The following is a 6,203-nucleotide window of genomic DNA, read 5'->3' on the forward strand; positions in this document are numbered from 1 at the left end:
AGGTCCCCTCCCCAAATCAACCAACCAACCACTAACGGCAGACCTAACGAATAACGAGTGTCTTTAAACATAGCACTGGCAACAGAACTTAATGAACTTCTTGATTAACTTGTGAAAAATACAGGACAGAACACGATTTTAAGACCGTTTCATGCATATTTATGGTATCACTGTACATCGCCCTACAGCAAAATGTGAAACAAGGCTTTCTATGTATTTTCTTTTTCCCGATAGTTCAAAAGTTTAAGGATTAGTCCGTGAGAACCACGAAAGTCAAATAAGTCTTTGTTGAACTGTAGTGTTCTTAAAAAATTTAATTAATTTACCTCTCTCTCTCTCTCTCTCTCTCTCTCTCTCTCACACACACACACACACACACACACCTCATGCTGGGAAGATCATTTCAATGATGCAGTAATTGTGTTAACATAGCGATATTTATAAATAAAGTCGTTTTCACAAGAACACTACAGTACAACAATGAGTTTCGGCAACATGTATCACCATCTTCAGGGTCATAAAAAAGGGCAGTGGTACTTACATCACATAATGCGACGTTTTCACAAGAACACTACAGTACAACAATGAGTTTCGGCAACATGTATCACCATCTTCAGGGTCATAAAACAGGGCAGTGGTGCTTACATCACACAATGCTTAAATGACTGTCACACTACGACTATACAGTATACATACTGAAGTCGAGTCATTACAATGATATGCCAGATTTTGTAAGATGCATCACTGCCCTGCTTTATGGATCTGCCGAAACTAGTAATCCAGCAGCTAAGTTACTATAGCGATCTTGGAAAATCGGTATCCACAAGAAGACCACAGCACAGATTTACAGACTGCCACCTGCATTGAATGATCATGTCAGGTAACCATTAATCATTGTGGTTTTTGTTACTGTTATAGTCTTCAGTCCGAAGACTTGTTCGGGCAGCCCTTCACATTAGCCCTGTACAAGTGTCATCATCTCTGCATAGCTACTGCAAGCTGCATGCATTTTAATCTCCCTATTGTAATGAAGCCTCGGTAAACCGTGTGGTCGAATACTGTTTTTTTGCGGAGGCGTCAGAAATGGTCCTTATCCAAGGTTTCTCTAGAGTTCTCGCTATGCACGTTGTCTATTTCATAATTTCTGCATCACGTTGAAGGTATAGAGGATACTGTGAAATATGCCGATTTCGCATGTTTGTTAGCACAGTGATTCATCTCCCGGGAGCTCTGCAGCCAAACTGTTTACGTGTCAAAAAAAGCTTTGCTCTCAGTGTTGCCGTTTGCCGTATTTCACAGTTGTCGAACTTTTCGCTAACGGCGTGGCTTTCAAAGCGCTGTCGGAAGGGGAAACGGTAGCTGTTGTTGCAACAGCGAGGCAGGTCGTAACGAAGTTTGCCGGAGTTGGCCGCGTGGTGAGGTGCACACCGCACGGTTTCCGGCACTGCAGCCGGCGGAAGCCGCTATTAGTGCTGCGTCCTGCAACGCCGCAGTAATTGCGCCGCTGGGACGTCGCTGAGCTGCCGCCGAGGACAACACAAAAGCGAACGCCAATAAGGGCGGCGCCTTCCCCACCCACACACACACACACACACACACATTTCAGGCTGGGATAGCGGTTACTAATCTTTTGTTCCTTTTTTTGTGCGTCTCAGGCACCAGATGATCTTTTCCACGAGGTTTCGTGCTTGCAGTGAAATGACGTCACGGTAGCACGATATTCCGGCTGCTAACCATTCGACCACCCCCAGGTGCGTTGAGCGTCAGATGTCTGAATGGCAGTCAGTCGACATATCGTGACGAGACGTCGACGTCATCCGACTGTAATCCCGAAACTCGTGGAATCGTGAAATACTTATTACGCCAGGAAAACTTCAATAATTACGTCAGGTGACTTGATTAAACAGAAAAAGAGGAATAGAAAAGTACAACGAAAGTAAATTAAAAATCAAAGTAACTTGCTATGATACATCTATGGGGACGCTATATTTTTTATTTTATTTTAAAATGTTAAATTAACAGCAAAACAGTTTATTATCAGTTGCTAATATACATTTAGACCGTAGAGTTTAGGTATGTAGATAAGAGTGGGTAGTCGTTGTAACGAGAAATTGTGTTAATTCAAGATGCACATTCGATAGGAGAGAGTTGTGTCTTTCATGCACAATATTTATTGCGCAATACTGAGTACTACTCAGTAATGTTGACCATCTCACATATCTGCAATATACTGAAGAGGACCGCACAGCTTTAAGAATGTTGACGCTCGCTCAATGTATTGTGGATTATATTCTACGGTACTTCCTGGCAGATTAAAACTGTGGACACAGTTTTAATCTGCCGGAAGTTTCGTATCAGTGCACACTCCGCTGCAGGGTGAAAATCTCATCCTTTACTGTACAGTGCAAGGCTGGTATAGCGCATTACATGGCAGTTCCTGCCGAGTTGGAGAGAAATGAAAGTATCTCCGAACGAATATCTACATCTACGTCTACATCCATACTCCGCAAGCCACCTGACGGTGTGTGGCGAAGGGTACCCTGAGTACCTCTATCGGTTCTCCCTTCTATTCCAGTCTCGTATTGTTCGTGGAAAGAAGGATTGTCTGTATGGTTCTGTGTGGGCTCTAATCTCTCTGATTTCATCCTCATGGTGTCTTCGCGAGATATACGTAGGAGGGAGCAATATACTGCTGGACTCTTCGGTGAAGGTATGTTCTTGAAACTAACAAAAGCCCGTACCGAGCTACTGAGCGTCTCTCCTGTAGAGTCTTCCACTGGAGTTTATCTATCATCTCCGTAACGCTTTCGCGATTACTAAATGATACTGTAACGAAGCGCGCTGCTCTCCGTTGGATCTTCTCTATCTCTTCTATCAACCCTATCTGGTACAGATCCCACACCGCTGAGCAGTACTCAAACAGTGGGCGAACGAGTGTACTGTAACCTACTTCCTTTGTTTTCGGATTGCATTTCCTTAGCATTCTTCCAATGAATCTCAGTCTGGCATCTGCTTTACCGATGATCAACTTTATATGATCATTCCATTTTAAATCACTCCTAATGCGTACTCCCAGATAATTTATGGAATTAACTGCTTCCAGTTGCTGACCTGCTATTTTGTAGCTAAATGATAAGGGATCTATCTTTCTATGTACTCGCAGCACATTACACTTGTCTACATTGAGATTCAATTGCCATTCCCTGCACCATGCGTCAATTCGCTGCAGATCCTCCTGCATTTCAGTACAATTTTCCATTGTTACATCCTCTCGATAAACCACAGCATCATCTGCAAAAAGCCTCAGTGAACTTCCGATGTCATCCACCAGGTCATTTATGTATAATGTGAACAGCAACGGTCCCATGACACTCCCCTGTAGCACACCTGAAATCACACTTACTTCGGAAGGCATCTCTCCATTGAAAATAACATGCTGCGTTCTGTTATGTAGGAACTCCTCAATCCAATCACACAATTGGTCTGATAGTCCATATGCTCTTACTTTGTTCATTAAACGACTGTGGGGAACTGTATCGAACGCCTTGCGGAAGTCAAAAAACACGGCATCTACCTGGGAACCCGTGTCTATGGCCCTCTGAGTCTCGTGAACGAATAGCGCGAGCTGGGTTTTACACGATCGTCTTTTTCGAAACCCATGCTGATTCCTACAGAGTAGATTTCTAGTCTCCAGAAAAGTCATTATACTCGAACATAATACGTGTTCCAAAATTCTACAACTGATCGACGTTAGTGATATGGGTCTATAGTTCTGCACATCTGTTCGACGTCCCTTCTTGAAAACGGGGATGACCTGTGCCCTCTTCCAATACTTTGGAACGCTACGCTCTTCTAGAGACCTACGGTACACCGCTGCAAGTAGGGGGGCAAGTTCCTTCGCGTACTCTGTGTAAAATAGAACTGGTATCCCATCAGGTTCAGCGGCCTTCCCTCTTTTGAGCGATTTTAATTGTTTCTCTATCCCTCTGTCGTCTATTTCAATATCTACCATTTTGTCATCTGTGCGACAATCTAGAGAAGGAACTACAGTGCAGTCTTCCTCCGTGAAACCGATTTGGAAAAAGACATTTAGTATTTCGGCCTTTAGTCTGTCATCCTCTGTTTCTGTACCATTTTGGTCACAGAGTGTCTGGACATTTTGTTTTGATCCACCTACCGCTTTGACATAAGACCAGAAAGAGTTAAGAAAGTGGATGACATAATGTCAGGAAATAGGCTAGAAGATGAATATGAAAGTAACTTAAGGTGCTTTGATGAAAGAATTTCCAGATTGATCAGATTTGTAAATTTGTGGCAAGATCTTATCGGACCAAACTGCTGAGTTCATCGGTCCCCAAACTTACCCACTACTTAATGTAACTTAAACTTACGCTAAGGACAACACACACACCCATGCGCGAGGGAGGACTCAAACCTCCACAGGGGGACCACTCGGCCTCGACGGCACGGCTAGCCCGCGCGGCACAGACTGATCAGGGAAAGCCAGCAGCCTCAGCGGAAGACCAAACTGAAGATCGTGGTGTCTCGACAGTAAGCAGGAAAATTTATTTTACTTCCAGCAGTTCTCAGAATTAACAAATAAGATCAGGTCATCTGCCAAGTGAGCATTCTTTCTCTTGCAACAGTTTTCACAGCACAAACCTAAGATAATGTAAACTTTAAGTCTCAAATCAGCAAATAATTGTTTTATTTCTCTTGCAACAGTTGTTGCCGTAAAGGAAAACATAGAAAACAGCAAATGCATGTGATAAATTCACTTCTTATGTTGTTATTTGCAATTATTAGTTGAGATTTACGAATCTACGCCACTGCGAATGAGCCCTTGATCCACCGAAATGTTCACTGGAAGCTTTCCCGATCTGTTTCGCCCGTCCTGATTAAATTCTTCTTGTATTTTACAAGGGGAGCAACTCAATGGCAATACATGCGAGTTTCACATCGTCGAGTGCCGACATGTTCGCTATGACGTTTTCCCTTCGCGGACAGACATATTTCGCAGTATTATAGTACCGTTGTTGGCCTTATACTTCCGCGCGATCTGTTTACAGTAATACTGAGCGAATGAGGCTTGTCCTAGAGCAGGGGTGCCCATTCTTTCAGCTTACCTGGGCCACATTTTCAAAAGACGGTATTTTTGCATCGCGCATCATATTCTTAACACTTATAATGGCAGCTGAAAAAAAGTTGGAACTAATTTGATATTTTATGTATGATATTTCATTAATAATTTTACATACAAGCAATTAAAAGTCAGAATTATTAAGAAACTAATGTATAAGTACCAGGTCCGACTGAAGTGATTGCAATTCTCAGGGTGTTATCAAGGTTAACCTGCGAGTTTTGTTCCATTTTTATTCTTTGTGTACTTCACTCTTGAAAATAACTGTTCATAAATGTACTCGTTTCCAAACAACAATGACATACATAGCGCTTGACTGTGCTGCAAAGGTTATTGTCTCTGGTCTGGTACGATCTGTGGAAGTCCAGCGAAGATACATATAAAATTCTTCTTCTAGTTGGATATAAGACTGTGGCGTTACCCATTCCAGCTGAAAATCTTCTGGCAACGTGTCTATATTGTTTGTGTCGTATAAATACAAAGATTTTAATTATTTTTTCGAAAGTCCTGAAATCTATTTTAAAATTCTTGCATGAGTGTAAGAGATGATCACTTCTTGGGCCTCGTTGATACTTGCTTGATTTTGCGGGGTCTGCGAGTTGGACACCACTGGAGAGGTTATGACGGATAGCTTGCGTTTCGAAACGGCGCGAGGTCTTTCCATGTGTCGCGGTCCGGCAAAAATGTGGAAACTGCCGTGACAGCTAAACGTACATGGATATCTGGATAACAGTGTCGAATGATAAACTTTCGGTGCAGTGTGCTGCTTAAAGGAATAGCTAAAGGTTTCGCAAATGTTATAGACAGCAAGTGCTTACTTCAGCTGAAACAATGCTCGCGGGACAGTAACCTGAACAGCGTGAAGAGGGAGTGAGTGTGAATATACTGTCAACAGTGTTATACGAGTAAGCCAATTAAACGGTTACTGTTTCATGATCAATTCGGACTGTGGAAATGCGGGCTCAATTATACTCAGTGATCGACCATGTAGCGTATGTTAACATCGTAACCATCTGGAGAATAGAATGCTTTGATAGTAATAAGAACAAGAGGACAACAGGAA

Source organism: Schistocerca cancellata, chromosome 4 (genome assembly GCF_023864275.1).
Source record: "Schistocerca cancellata isolate TAMUIC-IGC-003103 chromosome 4, iqSchCanc2.1, whole genome shotgun sequence".
NCBI lineage: Eukaryota > Metazoa > Arthropoda > Insecta > Orthoptera > Acrididae > Schistocerca > Schistocerca cancellata.